We start from the raw sequence: 20,446 nt of genomic DNA, 5'->3' as shown, positions 1-20,446 counted from the left end.
AAAGTGGAACATCAGAGTTAAAAAGGCTCTCTCTCTCCTCTCTTCTCCTCTCCTCTCCTCTCCTCTCCTCTCCTCTTCTATCTCTCTCTCTCTCAGAGCTAACTTGACATCTCCATCAACTTCAGTGCTCATGCCTTAGTTTCAGTTTACACAGAGCAACTAGCAAAATACTGAATTGTTTGGGGATTCTTATGGGACCTCTGTGTACATCAATTATATTAGATGCAACCCAATCCAAGTACTGGAATCTTCATTTGGTAATAAAAAAAGAATGACAAAAATCTAAGCAGAGCATTCTCAAAAGAGGAGACTTAATGACTGAGAATCACTTAAAAGGGATATCCAATATCTGTAGTTATCAAGGAAATTCAAATCAAAACGACTTTGAGATTCCATCTTTAACCTGTTAGGATGTCTACAATTAATAATACAAGTGACAGCTTATGCTGGTGAAGATGAGGAGCAATGAGAAATACACCTCCATTCATGGTGGGAGTGCAAAGGTATATAGCTGTGGAAATCAATATGGAGGTTCTTCAGAAAGTTGAGAATTAATCTTTCTGAAGACCCAGGTATACCACTCTTGGGTACATGACCAAACAGTCCTATTACAGAGACAATTACTCAAACACGTTCATTGTTTTTCTATTCATAATAGCAAGAAATTGGAAACAACCTAGATAAACTTTAACAAAAGTATGCATACGGAAAATGTGAAACATTTGCACAATGGAGAAATATGTAGCTGTTAAAAACAATGAAATCATAAAATTCATAGTTAAATAGATGGAACCAGAAGAAAAATAGCTTTCTGAAGGAGGTAACACATATCCAGAAAAATAAATATGGTAGATATCTGCTATTAAGTCTATGATATCTAAGCTACAATCCATAGTAACACTATATCTGGCAGATTCTTAGCTATTCTAACCTGACAATACTGGCCAGGCTTACTTCCCATTATTTTCTATCTTAGTTTCTGGTATATCCTTCTTTATTTATGTCCTGATGATAATTCACCTGTTACCCCTCACATGCTTTCTAACTCTCAGGGCAAAGAAGTCCCATCTTATCCTTTCTTGAGCAGCTATAGGCTATTCAAATATTAATTTAACTAATGAGGAGGTGACAAAGAACAATGTTTTACAAAATACTGAGTCATACCAATGACTGGACTGCAAACAGATCTCTGGGTACAGAAATCATCATAAGAATACAAAGTACACAAAATATCACTTCCAAATCTTCCCCTTTTAGTCCAATACTATGCTCTTTCTTTTACATTAATAAACTTAATACCCGTAAGAACAATTATGAAATCTATCAGCTAACAATTATATTTGCAATGCCAAGTCCATTTATATATGGCAACCTTGGAGAACGTACTCCATTATCCATCTTATCTTGGTGAGTTTAAAGGTCTGTATTTTATCACTTTCTATTATAACTTGTACTTATCAACATATAAATATCATTTTTGATTTTAAAATATTTTATTAAATCCTTAACAATTTAAGACTAATTGTGAGACTATAAACATCTACCCTTCAACCCTATCAGAGACCTGAGAAAGATATATATTACAGGAATAAACAGGAAGTGCAAACAAGCAGCTTCCAAAACTGTAGAAATGACAGGTAGAGCTGGCTGCCTGGACAGTCACTCAGAATTTTCTCTGTAACATTGGACTAGTAAATCTGACAGATTTTTCTGTGAACCAGAAGCTGGCAATTGTATGCCTAGAGAGAAGGAAAGGGTCTCATGTGGAAGGATAAGAGCATCAGTAGACTGAAAAGGAAGTGCCTTGGCAAGACCAAAATGGACGGTAACAGGGCATGTGGTTAGGAGGTGGGCTGGTAGGTGGGTCAGGCCAGTATTGTCAGGTTTGGATATGTCCTGCTTAGTAACTAAAGCTTTTAATCAATATAAATGTCTCCATATCATTAACTAGAGCAAGAACACTAATAGAAAAGCCCTTAAGGACCTTTCATCTGTTATCACCTGGAGAGTTAATCCAACTGTCCTCTTTCCTGTGTTAGGACCCAATAGTATGTCTTTCATCAGACACACTGCCAGCATTTTCTCTGGGCTTTCTATCCTTTAAATCTGTGGAACATGAATGTTTGCCTTTTATAAGATTCCTAGAATCTAATAGTTTTCTACAGTAACATAGAATACAATTAATGTTATTCTTAAAAACATTTGAAAGACAAGTAAAACAAAGATTTAAAATCTAATTACCAACAAGATTATGACATTCATAGAAGATGTCTGGAATAATTCTGGGTAAATATTCTCTAAAGTATAAGTACAGCTACAAAAATATGCTATTTATACAGAAAAGATAGATTTTTGGCTACACGAATACTTAGTTTCTTCTTATTTTATTTTAGATGTATCACTAAGTACTAAAACCAGTGATAGAATGAACATGGACTGTGCTCATAAGATGTTTTTCTACAAATTTAATAACAAAAAAATTGCATAATATTTGTTACACATTTCTATTATTGGAGCCAAGATGAAGAAGAACACATCAAGTAAAATGACTGGCAGACTAGATTCCCCACATGTTCAGGATATATGTTCTGTGGTTAAGTTCTGAAGCATGGGGAAAATATAGTTATCTCTAAACCATGATGGGAAAATCAAAAAATAAGAATATTAAAAACTTATATGAACAGTCACTGTGGAAAACTGACTCATCTACTGAGGGATGTCCTACAAACTCAACTCTTTCACAATCATAAATAACCAGTTACCTCAAGAGTTTATTTCACTATTCAATAAAGAAAAATATCACATATCAAAAAATCTTTGCTTTAAAAAATTTAAGAAAGATTTTTCTTTTAAATAATATATGGGTTCAACTTGATATGCAAAATAAATCATGAATTTGCAGGTCCCCAAACCATGTATCTAATATATCACATTTCTGAACGTTGGAGTTGGTAATGTCTGATCTTCTAAACTGTCTTCAAGAACACTGTGTTTTTACTATTTTCTTCTCTTCATGTCACAGAGTTAGAGTAGTCTATTCCAGACAAAGGGTCTTAAAAGACACTCTTTTAGACAAGTACGCTTGAGCAAAAAAAGTAGTATTTGGCCAACTCAAACAACACAAGACAGATTTTAAAAAAATAGTACTTGAAAATTCCATACATTTATACAATGTCTACTGAATGTCATCAAGCCCCTATTCCCTGTTTCCAACCTCCTACAGCTACTCTTTCTCCTTACTGACTTCATGCCATTGTCTATTGTTGTTGTAATCAATAATAAATAATTATTATACTACTAAGCTCCGTCAGTTTTGATCATGTGCACATGGGTGTGGGCCCATGCAGAGGGTAATGGGAAACTTATTAATAGCCAAGTTCCTGAAGAAATGTGACTACCTTTAAGCTTTCACACTTTCCAACAGCTCTTTGGCTAGGTGTTGGACCCTGGGAACGTATCCACAGTTTATGCTTGAATTTTGACAGGACTGGCTTAGTCTCAAGAAGGTTATATAGAAGCAGCCAACCTATTATGAGTTGGTGTATGTGCCAGCTGTGTCATGAACAGGACATAACATTTCACAGCTCGAAGTGTTTAAACACAAGACACAAGTTTGTTCATGCTCTACTTCTGTTCATTAAGTTTTTTGAAGTCTTAGCTAAAGTAATAAAACAAGAGAATGAAATAAAGAGGACACAACAATAAAAGTAACTCTAATTGTTGATATATGATTTTTCAGACATATAAGACTCTAGAGTTTCCACCATAAAAACTCTTAAAGCTGAGAAACACATTCATGAAAGAGACAGGCTATAAAATTATTGCATGGAAATAAAAAGCCTTCTCATATACTAGGAAGATTTTATTTATTTTTAAGAAAAACATTTCCTATGACTTAAGGCACTGGACCACATCACAGAAACACTGTAAATTATACAGAGGTTGTGCTAAAACAATTTTGAAGCATTCAGTATTATATTCTTGTGTGCTGTGATTCACAGGCAATTGACATTACCATAAACACATGTAAGATTTCTTCAATTATTTGAGAACTGGAAGCATATCACCAGTGACCTGGATATCTAGAATTTCTACTTCAAGGTTTAATATTATACCCTATAAATAAAACTCAATTTGGCCTTTGGAAAAGATTACTTGCTTCTAAGAGTCAAGTGCTTAGCTGTGGCATTTCTTAAATTGACTTATTTTTTGTAAGAAGTGGCTGTGGAGACAATTGAGTATGATAGGTATTTTACCTCCATAGTTTAGAATTATACAAACTCCTGATAGAAAAAAAAGTTATGATGATTCACTCTAATGATTCATGAGACCCAAGGGCTTGTGCATGGCTCTGGGTTTACCAGAATGTTTACAAGTAACTGTCAAGTAAAGGAAGAATGGGCTTATTCAGAAATATATCTCACATAGTGATTGCCTTTCAAATACACACTGCCTGAACACGGCACCTGAGACATTGGAAATTAAAACACTTCTAGGGGTAATATATTAAAAATAGCAAGGTGGTGCTATGACTATGCAAGAAACAGATATGATCCCGTGCACCAATTATTGTATTCAAAATATTAGGCAATAGTAAAGCTTCATCTTTCCTTCTATTCCTCTAGTACCAATACTCCTGTCTCATTCCCAACTTTGTGGCAAAATATCTGCCACAAAGATGTTTTACTTTCCTCTTTGATCTCATCCCCAGTGGAACACAATGATCTTCTCCTCCAATCTTCCATTCTCCAGGTCACCCCTGTGTCCAAGCTACCAACACCAGAAAGCAATCAGTGTGAATACATCAGCTGAGTAGAACAGGAAAACTCTCCCAAATACAACAGGCATTCCCTGTTAACCCACTGACAGGAAATCAAAAAGGTAGACTGCCATCCATCTCTCTCTCTCTCTCTCTCTCTCTCTCTCTCTCTCTCTCTCTCTCTCTCTCCCTCCCCCCTCCCTCCTTCCCCTCCTCCCTCTCTCTCCCTCCCTCCCTCCAGATCCAATCCCTCAGTCTCATCCCCAGTTCTGCAACAGAATACCTATTGCAGGCTTTCCTAACCTCTGCCTTCATCTCCTGTGGATCCCACGGATCTTCCTCTCTTATACTCCTTTTTGTTTTTACTTTCTGACTTAGTGTATGTCAAAAGCAACCCTCTGCTTCAGACACTAAAGTCTACTACATCAGAAATAGTTTCAATCCCTATAAATATAGAAATAAGATATTCTATGATACGGCCAAATTAATATAATTCTTATCTAGAAATCTACTCCTAGAAGATGGTAGAAGAAAAATTCCAAACTAAGGAGGTTAAGGAAACCAACAAAAGCACAGGATATAATAATTTCAGACCAGAAAATCAAAATAAGAGAAACAATGCATATGCATACTCACATTCATATATGCCATCAATAACAACAGAATGACAGGAATCAGTAGTTACTGGTCATTGATATTTTTCCATGTCAATGCTCTCAATTTCCAGTTAAAAAACAAACAAAACAAAAAGCACAGAACAAAACAAAACAAACAAACTCAAGCAGACTAACAAAATGGATGTGAAAATTAGAGTCACCTTTCTCCTGCATCCAAGAAACAAACCTCAACATACAGGATAAATTCTCCCTCAAGATAAAGGGTGGAAAAATATTCCAAGCAAATAAGGACCAAGCTGGTACAACCATTGTAAAATTTAATAAAATAGATTGCAACCTAAAAGTGGTCAAAAGGATAGGAAAAGGCACAAAACACTCATCAAGCAAAAAGTCAATCACTATGGTATTTTCATGATATCTAATCCCCCAAACAATGGGACACCCAAGTTCTAAAACACTACAAAAGAAAATTTAATTCACATATTGACACTCAAACGATGAAAGTAGGAAATTTTAAAGCCCCACTCTAATCAAAGGACAGATAATCCAGATGAAAACTCAGCAGAGAAATGCAGGAGCTAACAGAAACAATAAAACAAATGGATATAACAGATATTTACAGAACAGTTCATCCAAACACAAAGAATATATCTTCTCCAAAACTGATCACATACTGGGATGCAAAGCAAGTTTCAACAAATAAAAACATTGAAATTAATCCTTTGATTCTACCAGACAACCATGAATTAAAGCTCAATACTGACAAAGAAAGCATCACAAATTCATAGAAACTGACTCTACTAAATGAAAAATTAGTCAAGACATAAAGAGAGAAATAAAAAAACATCTAGAATAGTATGGATATTAATACACAACATATCTAAACTTATAGGACAAAATGAAAGTGGTTCTAAGGTAAAAGCTCATAGCACTAAGTGCCTACATTAAAAAAACAGGAGAGATTTCATAAAAGTAACTTAACATCGTACCTTAAAGTTCTAGAAAAAGAAAAAACATCAGCAAAACCAAGAGGAGTAGACTACAAGGAATAATCAAAATCCAGATTGAAATGAAAAAGAGAGAGAAAAGAGATTAATATAAGCAATCAATGAAAAAAAAGGATTGGTTACTTTAGAAAATCAACAACTTAGAAAAATTTTATCAAAAATAAAAAGCAAAGAAGAAATATTCAAAATATTAAATCAGAAATGAAAAGAGGAACAGGAAAACAAACACCTAGAAAACCCAGAAAATAATGGTACAATTAAAAAATTGGTTCTCAGTTTAGAATTCGCTCTTTAGCTCTGTACCCCATTTCTAAAAAGGTTATTTGCTTCTCTGGAGTCTAACTTCTCAAGTTCTGTGTATATTTTCCATACAAACCCTCTATCAGATGTAAGGTTGGTAAACATGTTTTCTCAATCTGTGGATTGCAATGTTTTCCTATTGACAATTTCCTTTGCCTTACAGAAGCTTTTCAATTTTATGAGATCGCATTTTGTTGATTGTTGATCTTAGAGCATAGGCCATTGGTATGCTATTCGGCAAGCTTTGCTCTATGCCCATGTGTTTGAGGCTCTTTCCCATTTTCTCTTCTATTAGATTCAGTGTAGCTTGTTTTATGTGGAGGTCCTTGATCCAGTTGACCTTGAGCTTTGTACAAGGAGATAAGAATGGATCAATTTGGCATCTGAAACTGACCTGGTTCCTATAGCTATCTGTACCTAGATCCCATGGGTGAGAGAGCTGGACTCTCAGAAGTGCAGAGTTCAGAGGAGACAATTACTACTGCTCACATACCTGACCCAAGAGGAACCCTCCTAGAGCCCTCCGTGCCCTCTGGCCACAGGAACCTAGGAGTGGTCAGGGACAGGAAACTTCTGGTTTTTGCCTTCATCCAAAACTTAAAGCCAGTCATCAGGAATGCTGACACACCCAGAGAGGTTACGTATAAAGGAAGAAACTGCAGAGGAGAGGGTATGTAACACATTGACCTCCTTGAAAGGATAAAATAAAATAGATTTTAGGGGTGTGATGGGGTGAAGGTGGAAATGAAAGTACCAGGTGAGAAGGAATAGGTGATGTGGAGCTGAGGGAGGAAATTCTGTGAGAGATACACAGAATTTGAGGGAATTAGAGGGATGTTATAGAAGCCTAGCACAGTGAAAACTTCCTAAAATGTAGGAAGGTGATCAAACTGAGGTCCCCTAATAATTGAGGAGACAAAGACCCATCCAGTAATTGATAAGGACCAGCCTCAGCTTGGAGGGGTTCTGAGGAAAGGGTATTTGGGAGCAGCAAAAGAAATTATGGGGTGCAAGCTGTCAGCCTGGTAGTCTGCTTGGGATGGCTCGCTAGACAGCTCTCCATGGGCAGCACTTGGCTCTGAAGTCTGCTCAAGATAGCTTTCTGCTACAGACAGCTCTCTGCTCAAGACAGCTCCCTGCTTGAGATAGCTCTCTCATGTTAGAAAAATTCAAAAAGCTCTCTGAATAGCTCATGGGTTTTTCTGACCAAAGTCAGAAAAGTTGCTACTAAAACTCTTGGATTTTCTAGAAAAAAAAGTCTAAAAACACTGTGTTCACTCTGCAGTACTCTCTGGGTAGCTGCTAGAAAAAATAAATGTAAAAAAGCTGTATTAGCTCTCTAAGTAATTCTTGGGATTTCTGGCCAAGGTCAGAATTCCTGTTAGAAAAATTTTAAAAGAGCTATGAAAATTTCTAAAAGAGTTATGTTCACTCTCCATGGATTTTCCAACACTAATCAGAAATCCTGTTAGAAAAAATTCTAAAAGAACCATGTTTGCTCTCTAGAGATATCCAGGCAGCTCAGCTCTTTCTAGAAAAACATTCCAAAACAGAAATATGGCTGTCTGCTAGCTAATTCATACAGACCAAAAGCCCAATCTTTTATTTACATATCAATTCAGACCCAAGAGTCAGCATTCCAGAATCTTAGTCCCTTGAATCTTAATAGCCAGTTTCTCTCTCTCTCTCTCTCTCTCTCTCTCTCTCTCTCTCTCTCTCTCTCTCTCTCTCTCTCTCTCTCTCCTCCTCCTCCCTCCCTCCCCCCCCCCTCTTTCTCCGGCCACCTAGAACAATGCAAATGAATTCAGAGATCTGTCTGTTTTTGTAACAACAAAGATTAAATTAGCCAGGAGACATCTTGCTGGAGAGTCACAACACCCCAACTCTCCTTATCTCCTTCTGTAATATCTTTCTGACAAGCTGGGTCATAATGCAGCTGTCCATGCTTTTGATTTTTTACTTTTTGGAGGTCTGAATCTGTGAAACCCCTCATATAATTCACATTGCATGATTATATTTACCTAGTTGAGAAATTATGTATTTTTGAACTCATGTTTTCAGAGTTCTTTCCTACAACCATAAGGACTGTCCTGAAGGTCAGAGTGCTTATGATTTTTGTCAAGAACATAGACATTTTTGTCAAGACCCTAGCCTCCTGAACTTGTGCTGCCTATAATTATCATGGAGATATTAACCTTGACACAGAGGACATTCCACGATAACCTTGACAGGAAGAATATTTCCCTAAAGAAATTTTACACAAACAAACATCTCATCCAGCAATTGTCAACACACAGAGGCCCATGCCCTTCTGGCTATGTTTCAAGGTCAGAAATCATCTCACTCCATTCTTTCCATGATCATGCGGGTGGCAGGTTATCTCTCACTAAGCAAGGCTTTCAATACTGTGACTGGGTTGTATTCAGTTAACTTGTTGGCCAAGAGCGTCCCATAGAAATCCCCCAAATAACCTAGCCTGTTGGAAAGATAATAGGTTGCTATCTGTACACTGACGATGGAGACCCATTGTTGAAGACAGCACCCACACAGCTCAAAACTCACTTAACATTTGGAAATAGAGATGGTGCCTACTAGGAGCCTTCATTCTTACATTCTACTGTCTTTAGTGTGGAAAGGTACTAGGCTATCAAAAGAGGAACACAAACACCAATTCAGCCACAAAACCTTTTACTTACACTCTGTCTTGCCTGCACAAGACTTTTGAAAGTAGCCAACCAATGTCTTACTTGACTTAAGATCCACTCCACAAGACAGAACCAGAACATTTGACACTGTTTAGGGAACCAAGAACCAGAGACTAGACAGTCCAGAGACCTAGGATAAAACTAAACACTGCTGGTCTAAAAAATAAAAGTATAAAAATTAAGATTCCTAAAAATATTCTGCTATCCTCATCAGTTATCCGAAGAGAAGTTCCCTCCTATAGCAGTTAGGAACACATAGAGAGACCCACAGCTAGACATTATAAATATCTGCACTTAGTGACCAGGACCAGGTCACCTGATATGGCCACATGAAACTAAATCAGACTAGGTTGGGCGGGGGGGAAGACAAGCAAATGAGACTGTGACAATTTGATTGAGAGCAACCAGTTTTTTTATGACTTTATCAGGAACAAATATAATGGTAAGTGCCAGAATCAATAGTTATAGTTGCCAGGGTACTATGATGTTTACAAGTTACACAGGCTATACAAAGATGAATGTCTAAAACCAATTGTCCTGTCAAGCTTCATGCTTCCTTAATTACTAAGGTAACATACAGAGAAACACAAAATGGCCTGAATGCTTCACGGCTTGAGAGCTCATTGGTCTCTCAAGAACTAGAAGGCACATTTTGCCCTATGAGGCTTGGACTTTAACCCGAAAAACCAGTGACTCTCAAAGCAGTTAGAACAAGCCAACTCCATGATTCTTGTGAGACTATTTACACACACACACACACACACACACACACACAGAGAGAGAGAGAAAGAGAGAGAGAGAGAGAGAGACAGAGACAGAGACAGAGAGAGAGACAGAGAGAGAGACAGAGAGAGAGACAGAGAGAGAGACAGAGAGAGAGAGAATGTCCTTGGAATGCACAGCTCTACTTGCAGGGTCTTTATCAAATCCCTCCCCTCATACCTCTGGGAACCCTGTGGAAGACGGGGCAGAAAGAGTGTAAAAGCCAGACAGCATGGAGGACACCAGAAGAAAGAGACCCTCTGAGTCACTTGAGCAAGGCTCATAAGAACTCAGAGAAAAATGAGGTAGCAACCAAAAGACCAACATGGAATTTCACAAGGTCCCCTTTGTATATATACTTTTCAGCTCAGTATTTTTATAGGATTCCTGAGTGTGTGAATGAGTGGGTCTTTGATTATTTTGTCTGCTCTTAGTATTCTTTTCCTTCTGTTGGGTTGCATTATCCAGTCTCAGTGTGATAGTATTTATTTTTTCTTGTTATATTTTATTTTATGTTTAGTTGTTATCTCTTAGAATCCTGATTTCTAATGACAAAGTAAAATGTAATGAATCCAGAGAGTAGGGTAGTAAGGAGGAACCAGGTTAGATGAAGAGAAAATGGTAGTAGGGATATGTTTATGGAAAATTATCTACTTTAAATAAAAGAAAAATATATATCTAATTTTAAAAATACATAAATTGTTGCTCATATATATATAACTATTTTGCTGTTTCTGTTCCATTACTAACAGTAAATACAGAGTCAATAAATAAAATGTGTTAAATGCAAAAAAGAATTCTCTAATAAATTGAAAAGGAGAAATAAACACACTGCAGAAATAAAATATTGCCTGTTTGTAAAAGTCTAAGACACATCAATCCACATGATTAAAGTGTCACACATGTCCCTCTGCTGAGTGTACTGCTAAGATGTAAGAATTCTAATCAGCTTACAGCATCATACCCAATTTAAAACTTTGGAGATTAAGAAAAGAAACCCAAATCCCTAGCTAAAGCTGTGTGAAATGTTCCCCAGGTAGAGGATGAAGGGCCAAACTCTCAAGCCTTAAATCTGATTTGTCTTTAAAATCAAGGACATTGAGTTGAGCCATTACTATAGGGCAAGACTTGTTCTGAATTATTCCACTGATCAGCTATCAGATATCACCATGACCCCGTCAGCCAGGCTACAATTGGGTTTTTCCTTTTCAAAATTCAGAATTAAAGCTTTAAATTGTAAATAATTTCAGATATGGCTTACCTTCTGTAGCCGTGCAGTATTTGCAGAAGAGGAAGGGGGCAGCAATGTACCCACAAAACCTTCAACCCAAAATTTGTGTTGCCTACAAGATGTACAGGAATAAAGATAGAGCAAAAACAGAGGGAACAAGCAACCAATGACTGTCCCAATTTGAGAGCCATTCCATGTAAAAGAGCCAACCCCAGACACTATAATTGATACTCTGCTGTACTTGCAGACAGAAACAGCATAACTGCCTTCTAAGAGGCTTCATCTAGCAGTGGATGGAGGCAGATGCAAAAACCCACAGTCAAATATCAGGCAAAGGCTGGGGAATCTTAGAGAAAAGTGGAGAACAGAAGTGAGCACATTGGAGGGGTCATGTAACCACAAGAAGACCCACAGAGTCAATTAATGTGGGACTATGGATGGTCACACATTTGTAACAAACATGCAGTTTGATGTTCATGGGGTTCCCCTGACAAGAGGAACAAGAGTTGTCTAGGTTTCTGTTCCCTAGCACTGGATCCCCTTCCTCAATACTGGGACTGCCTACTTGAGCCTCAGTAGAAGAGGATGTGACTAGACCTGCTAGGACTAGATTCCAGGGTAGATGGTACCCAAAGGCTCCTTTTCTGAGAATAAGGGGAAAGAGGGAAATGGTACGAGGGTTTATAAGACTGGGAGTGGGAGGGAAAGGGGGGGGCTCTGATCTGGAATTAAGAGTGAATTAACATAAAAACAAACAAACAAATAGAAGATGAAAAATAAATCATTGAGCTACATTGTAAAGATAGAATTCTATGTAATCAGACTATTTCTAACCTCACTGTGAGGGAGAAAATTGAGAAATAAAAGATGTGATTGTTGGAGAAGGCTGGCAGTTTCTACCAGGAACGATCCTTTTTCAGAGCAGTTGTTTCACATATGTAAAATGAGTTTTTCTCAAAGATGAAAGGGCTATTGCTAGTTGTAGTAGTTAAAAGACCGTACAGTGCCAGTACATACAGATAAGACACTAAGTCCGTGGGAAATTCCCACACTAATGAAATCTACTCAGAAAAAAAAAGCATTTATTTTTTTACTAAAATCTGTGAGGCAGTTGAACCTGACCTATATCAAGAGGGATTTGTCTTAATAATGTATCACATGAATCTTGGTGGAAGACAACAATATAGTGGTGGAAGTCAAAGAATGAAGCTGAGGGTTTGCTCCTTGCAGAAAGGAGGAACAAGTAGAGACTTGGGATTACAGGACTCCCTGAAGGGCAGGGCTCAGAGGGAAGTGGCACCCTGCCCTGTTCTCCCTGTAGGGCTTCCCTGGGAATGTAGACTCTCCTATTCCAGACAAATCTGCTACCTACCTGTTGGCCAGGTTCCAGGACAGCTGTAAAATAGTTACCCACTCTCTTGTTCGTTGTTACTTTGGCCCGGAGTTAAGCGCAGTCACAATAACAGGTTGCCTTTAGTCTCAGGTACTTTGATCCACAAGGTCTATCAATCAAACTGACATGAGGCTTAATTCAAACCCAAGGACAGCAGTGTCAGGGCATCCCTATCTCCCACAAATACCTTCAGTACCTATAATCAACTTTTTGGTCAGTGTCACTTTCAATGCTTACGGCTTTGATTGTCCTAAAGTAGCACATTAATTTAAAAATTCAGTTTCATGATAACATAAAGTAGGAAAAAGTTGTTTTCATTTATTTATATTTTAGAATGTATGCATTAAATTTAAAGCATATTCCAAACAGATTTTATTATTTCAGAAACTCATAAATGAAAGATTCACTAGGCATGGACTTCTGTGGCACTGAGAGAAGGTATCTTCCATATCCTTGATGTATGCATTCTACAGTCCTAAGCATCAGACTCTGCCGGTGCATCAACTGTGTGTGTATGTGTGTGTGTGGGTGGGGAGGGTATTATCTCTCTCTCTCTCTCTCTCTCTCTCTCTCTATATATATATATATATATATATATATATATATATATATATGATCATATCAATAACAATCTTTCAGAGTACACTTTCCAAACCAAAATAAACAAACAAACAAATAAATAAATACAAGTCTGTAGTGAGAAAAAGATGACATGAATCAGGGAGGGGTCTCTGAAAGGGATTGGGGAGAGGAAAATAAAAAAAATGCTTTGGTTATAATTACAATTAAAGGAGAATTTAGAAATAGCCATATAAGTGAGAAAAGGAAAGGAAAGAAGAGAAAAAGTGAAAAAGTCAACACATTTGTAAATCCAGAAAGAAAGCCTACAGCTTTCTTCCTTCAATGCTTGTAGGAATAGTTAACTTGATCATTTGGTTTAGAACTACATTAGCCAAAGCTGTGAGATCATCTAAACATCATTGTTCAGTCTGTGTAGCTTGTGGTACTAATTTCAAAAGTCCCCAAATCTCACACACTACTCTTAGTTTTCCAAAGCAAAAAATTGTATTTTTTCACATGGGTTTATTAAAATCCCAGAAACCATGCTTCAGTGAACAGCAGACACATTTCTTCCCAAACTCGTGAGACAGAGATGTGCAATCTACAGAAAGGTGAATTTTGAGTAACTCTACATCCAACTCTGCACTGATAAAGAGCAACTTCTAAGGAAATCTTTCTTTATTTAAATCCTGATTTCCAGCTGTACTTTCTGGTTATGTAGCTGCTGTATCCAAGCTCATCTGTGAAGAGCAATGCATTTGATGATGACGAGGAGGAGGCAGAGGATTTTGGCATTCATATAAAGAATGAGTTGTGTTTATAGCTTAAGAGGTCTTGTATTTCATAGATCCATTACAACAACAACAACAACAAAAATGAGGCACTGTATCAGTGATCCAGGAAATGTTCTCTTTCCAGAGACAACTATCCAGAAGATTAGACACAGGGTATCATTTACAAATTAACTTTCCTCATGTTTCAGAAGAAAAGATATACAATATCTTGTCCAAGGTCAGGAGCATTTTCCCTCACAGGGTCCCTTGATTTCATTTCATGAAAACAAAACTCAGGTAACATTAGCTTCAGGGGATAATTATATAGAACCATATAGAAACTACCTAGAAATCTTGGAATACCTAAGAAAAAATTCACAGATCATATGAAGCTCAAGCAGAAGGAAGACCAAAATGTGGATGCTTCATTCCTTCTTAGAAGGGAGAACAAAATACTCATGGGAGAAAATACAGGGGCAAAGAGAGGAGCAGGGACTGAAGGGTCATCCAGAGACTATACACCTGGGGATCCATCCCATATGCAGCCACCAAACTCAGTCACTATTGCTGATGCCAACAAGTGCTTGCTGACAGGAGCTAGATATGGGTGTCTCCTGAGAGACTCTGTTGGAGCTCTACTGATACACATGAGGTTGCTTAAAGCTAATCATTGGACTGAACAAGGGGAACCCAATGGAGGAGTTAGAGAAAAGACTGAAGGAGCTGAAGGGGTTTGCAACACCGTGGGAAGGACAACAATATCAACCAACCAGACCCCACCAGAGCTGCCAGGGAATAAACTACCAACAAATGAGTACACCTGTAGGGACCCATGACTCCAGCCACATTTGTAGCAGAGGATGGAATTGCCCAGCATCAATAGGAGGAAAAGGCCTTGGTCCTGTGAAGGTGTGTTTCCTTAATGTAGGAGAATGCCAAGGCATTGAGGTGGGAGTGGGTGGGTGGGAGTGGCAGCATCCTCTTAGAGGCAGGGGGACAGGGAAGTGGTATGGGTGAGGTGGGAAAGGGGATGACATTTGAGATGCAAATACATAAAATATCCAAGAAAAATAAAATTTAAAATTAAAAAGTGACAAAACTACCTAGAATACAAATCCATCTTTAACTCCAACAGTTCAATCATTCAATCAATAAAAATTTACTGAGTGTCTATGAAGCAAAGTTGATGATGGTGGCAAGTTCAATGATGTTTGTTCTGTATCTTTAAGGAGATAACAGTGTACCTGAGAGGATAAAGAAACAAACTATTTTAATAAACTTGAAATTAACTAATAAATGAAGCACTAGTCATGACTATAAACTTGAACGCCTTTTTATTCAGTATAAATGTAAATTAAGGCACATAAAAATGCCTGGAATAAACAATAAGAAAATGATTCTTAAACTTATTAACAGTTTTAAAATCATTAGGACATAAACACTGAAGACAACGACGTCTCAGAAAAAAGACAATAAAGCAGAGAAGCAGTTTCTTGTGTATTTTAACTCACGACACAGGGTGGAACTTAGACTTTGGGTGATTATACATGGCGTCCCGTCTGTAGGACTATCTGCAGGCTTGATTTTGAAGCATGGCTTCTCCACAGACTCAATTCTTATAGAAGTGGCCTTTACCGTTTACTGATTCAGCTGATGGACACAGCCTATGCTCACACACTGATGCACTGATTGCTATTTGCTTCTAGAAATAAATGTGGCTTAACTGGGCTTTATTTATTGATTAGTTGAAATGGCCCAGACTGCCAATAAGTTCTGAGAGAGAAAACAAAGTATGCGTTCCTAGAGCAAGGAAAATTTTTACAAATCTCCTCCAGTCTTATTGGTCCTGAAGCAAATTTTCCGGTGTCTCAGGACGTCCCCTTTCCTTCAGTTTTAAATGAGACTATATGGTTATGACAAGAGAAAAACAGCCAGGGAGTGAAGCCAAGTGAATGCATTCAGCCAGCCTGGCTTTACCAGCTTGGGGCTGGAGGCAGCCACAGATGGCAAAGAGCCTAATGTTTGAACACATAGGATTATTCTGTTTTTAATGCAGGATTTTACCCATGAACTTCATTTTGTATCATAGTTTGCTGCTGGCATCATCTCAGCTCCCAGGCAGGGAAGTTTCAGACACTGCCGTGAGCCCCTTACCACATCTGCTCTCAGAAATGGAACTGAAGATGGAAGTGAGACACAACTGGACTTGTCCAGTAGAAGCCCAGAAAGACGCATGTAAGCTAAGGAGGACATGGGCCCCTCCCTGATTAGGAATGCTCTAGTGTAATGATCACACAAAGGGTAAGTCTTAACTCTCATCCTGTACTGAGAGCTGCTTGCCTGATCCACATACTCATTTTTATTCAGTTCTGCTCTCTTCATAGACAAGGGGAAGATAGGACTCCATTAAGCTAAACACTTGATTTTGGTTAATAAGTGTAAAATTTTGGGTGGAAATGAAGCCATTCTCAACCAGAGTTGAAGATCCTTTAAAATATCTTAGTAGGTCATACTTTGTTTCATTGTTTCACACAGATAGTGTTTGACAGTGCTTTCCCTAGATAAAAGTGAAGCTTTGAACCATGATCTATCATTAATCTCAATATTCCAGGATATTTGAAATTGTTTCTAGTTAGGGTGTGGGTTGGCCCCTAGCACACACCTTTAATCCATCTGACTGGAATACATGCCATTTGTACTCACCTTTAATCCCAAATAACAAAGGTAAAGTTAGTTTGTAGAAGGAAAAATCTATGATTGAAAGGGATGTCTAATGTAGTGACAGAAAATATGATAAATCAGACCAAGATTTGATCCTGTCAAGAATCAAATAGGATATGCCCAACTCTGAGAAGAAGGGAAAGGAAAGGGTGTCTACTTAAGTGAGAGAGTTCTGGAGGAAGAGAATACTGTAGGGTAATAAGTAGAGTTTAGGGAAAACAATAGACTAGAGTTGAGAGAGAGGGGGTAGTGCCACATTGAGCGAGACAGAGGGAGTTTTACCAGGAGAGTTTTACAGAGACAGATTGAAGATAGAACAAGATAGACAAAGATAAAGACAACATGAACAAAAGAATGAGAATGAGCCAGAAGACGAGAAAAGATTGCTAGAGTTAGCTTGGGGCCAAGCACAGCAATTCAGAGGTTAAGAGAAAAGCCAGATTGAAGAAGTGAACTTGGAGCTAAGAAAGACCTAGAAAGGGTGAGCTTATTCAGTAGTCAAGTCTCCGAGGCTGAAAACCTTCTAGGCTTAGGTTTGTACTGAGGCTAGAAACTTCTAGGACTAGGTCTAGGTTAACAAACTGAGGCAGAAACCCTCTGGTATAAAAATTACATCAGGGGAATAAAAAATACTTTTTACATCTTAAAGTCTAAATATCAAGGTCAAAATGACAATACTGAAATTCAGTGTTGATATGCTGTTTTCTAAGGTTTAGAGTGGTCAAGAAGTATTTGATCCAAAAATTGTTCCCAGAAAATTAGTGAAATGATACACTTGTTCAATAATGGAATTGCGTTAGGAGTACAAAGTGTTTATGCAATTACTACAAAATTCCATGGGGACCCGATAGCCATGCTGGCAAGAGAAGAAGGTAGGCAATCTTTGCCTTTCTTTCTCCTCTTCAAATCCAATCCCCCCCTCACCCCAGCTCTGTAACAGACCACACAATATGACCTCCCATTCATCTCTGCACCAGTCTCCAGCACAGATCTTCTCCTACAACCTTTCTTACCCATTTCCACACACCCCTTTGCCTCAGTTGCCAATCACAAAGGCATTCCCTAGGATCCCACCAGACATACTGGCCAGGGAAGCAGGTAGGCAATTTTCATTCTTCCTCCTCTTGTCCAATACCAACCTCCAAATTTATCAAATCATTGCCATTATGGTAGCGGACCACCTGCTGTAGTCTCCCCTCCATCTCTGTCCTATTTCCTGGGACTTTGAAGATCCTGGTGTCACACACTGCTAGCCTCCCTCTTGTGGACCCCATTCATTCCACTTCCCTTTGTAGCCTATGGTCATTCCTGTATGTCAATTCACAATATATAGAAATACACATTACCCAGAATCCAAAGTGGCCACACCTGGTTGGGTTCTCAACAAGGCATCCTGTACCCTCCACTCTTTGAAGAATGAGAGATGGCAACAGAACCAAGTAAATGGAATACTCACCCAAAAAGAAAAGACCAGACATTAGAACATAGAATTATAATCACCCAATCTCAGATACCTAGATGCCAGTATAAAAACACAATAAAAAAGCAACCAGGAAAATACTTCTCCATTAGAGCTAAGTGATCCTTCTAGAGTAGATTCGGAGCAATACACTAATGCTGAATAACAAAATACAATAAAAACTACATAAAAACAGCCAGGCCAATATGTCTCCACTAAATCTCGACAACCTTATATGACTAGGCTATGAACAATGCAATATTGCTGAATCACAAGACAAACTTCAAAATAGCCTTTATAAATATGTCAGAGATCCGTAAAGAGGATACGAATAGGTCCATTGATGAAATCTGTAAATATAACCACAAACAGTGGAAGGAAATAGTTCAAACTGAAAAATGAAAATATATTTAAAAAAATAAAAACAGAGAAAACTGGAAATGAAATATTTAGGAGCTTCAGAGACACACTCCACCAACAGAACATTAGAAACAGAAGAATCTTAGAAATTGAAGACAACTTAGAAGAAATAGATACTTCAATCAAAGAAAGCATTAAATCTAAATAAAATAAAATAAAATAGAACATCCAGGAAATGTGAGTATATTAAGTAGGGTGGTCCATTGCTGTGATGAAACACCATGGCTGAAACAACTTGAAGAGGAAATGGTTTATATTGTTTATTTCACTCACAATTCCATATAACATTTCTTCATCTAAAACAGTGAGGACAGCAACTCATTCACGACAGGAACAGAAAACCAGAAGCTCACACAGAGGCCATGGAGGGATGATTCTTACTGGCTTGCTCTCCATGGTTTGGTCAGCCTGCTTTCTTATAGAACCAAGAATCATTAGTCCAGGGGTGACTCCATCCACAATGAGCTAAGCCCTCCGTCATCAAACACTAAATACGAATATGCCCTAAAACCTTGCCTGCATTCTGATATTTTGTAGTTATTTTCTCAATTGAGATTCCCTCATCTTTAATAACTCTAGCTTGTGTCATGTTAACATAACAGGAGTCAGGACAATGGAACAGCATGAAAAAGCCGAAACTTAATAAGATTAGAGGAAGAGAAGAAACCAAGGCCAAAGATACAGAAAGTATTTAGAATAAAATCTTAGAAGAAAATGTCAGTGACCTAAAGAAGAAAGTGGTATCAAGAAATAAGAAGTATATAGAACACCAAATAAACTGGATCAGAAAAGAAATTCCGCACAGCATATAATAATCAAAACATGAAACACACAGAACAAAGAAAGAGGGCAAAGCAGTTAGCATTTAAAGTCTGACTTATTAAAGTTACACTTGGTTTTTTCAAAAGGCCTGAACAATTTTTTTCAAACTATAAGAGACCACAGATGCCAGCCCAGACTACTACACCCAGCAAAATTTTCAACCACAATTGAAGGAGAAAGGCATTCCATGATTAAACGAAATTCAAGCAGTATCTATCTAAAGATCCATAGCTGTAGAATGCATTAGATGAAAAACTTCAACCTGAAGATGGTAACCACACCCAAGAAAATACAACAAACAAATAGTATCAGACCTGCAAATCAAAGATGAGGGAAGTGCTAAACTATAACAAGAAAGTTAGAATAAAAAATAATGTTCATAAATAGCTTTGACAATCAATATACCAATAAAACAACAAACAGAATGGATTTAAAAACAGGCTCCATCCTGCTGCTGCATCTAAGAAGCATATGTTAAAATCTGGATAGACCTCATCTTAGAGTAAAAGGGTGAAAAAAAAATGTTTCAAGAAAAGGGTCCTGCCAAACCAGGTGTTGTAGTCATTTTAATATCTGACAAAATAGACCTGAAATCAAAGATAATCAAAAGAGATAGGGGAGATTATTATACTCTTAAAAAGAAAATAAACCCACAAAGAATATGGCATAATTCTAAATACTTATAAACAAAACTCTAGAGTGCCCAAGTTCATAAAATAAATACTACTAAAGTTTAAATAGCATATTGACCCTCACACAGAGTAAACTCAGGTGACCTTAATACCCTATTCTTGGCAATAGACAGGTCATTCAGAAGAAAACTAAACAGTAAAATGCTGACATTAACTGATGCCATAAACCATACAAATATTTATAAAATGTTTCACCCAAACACAAAAGAATATATATATTTTTC

General features: G+C 37.6%; 1 non-coding gene across 1 annotated transcript; it reads right to left on the bottom strand.

Moving 5' to 3' along the window:
- Positions 1-8,033: 8,033 nt before the first annotated feature.
- Positions 8,034-8,096, bottom strand: LOC116908340. The gene has a single exon (XR_004388892.1). It is a non-coding gene; the product is annotated as a U7 small nuclear RNA (small nuclear RNA).
- Between the last annotated feature and the right edge of the window lie 12,350 nt (positions 8,097-20,446).

Source organism: Rattus rattus, chromosome 8 (assembly GCF_011064425.1).
Source record: "Rattus rattus isolate New Zealand chromosome 8, Rrattus_CSIRO_v1, whole genome shotgun sequence".
In the NCBI taxonomy this organism is placed as follows: domain Eukaryota; kingdom Metazoa; phylum Chordata; class Mammalia; order Rodentia; family Muridae; genus Rattus; species Rattus rattus.
The sequence above is the reverse complement of the archived record's forward strand: the minus strand, read 5'-3'. Positions and strand labels throughout refer to the sequence as shown.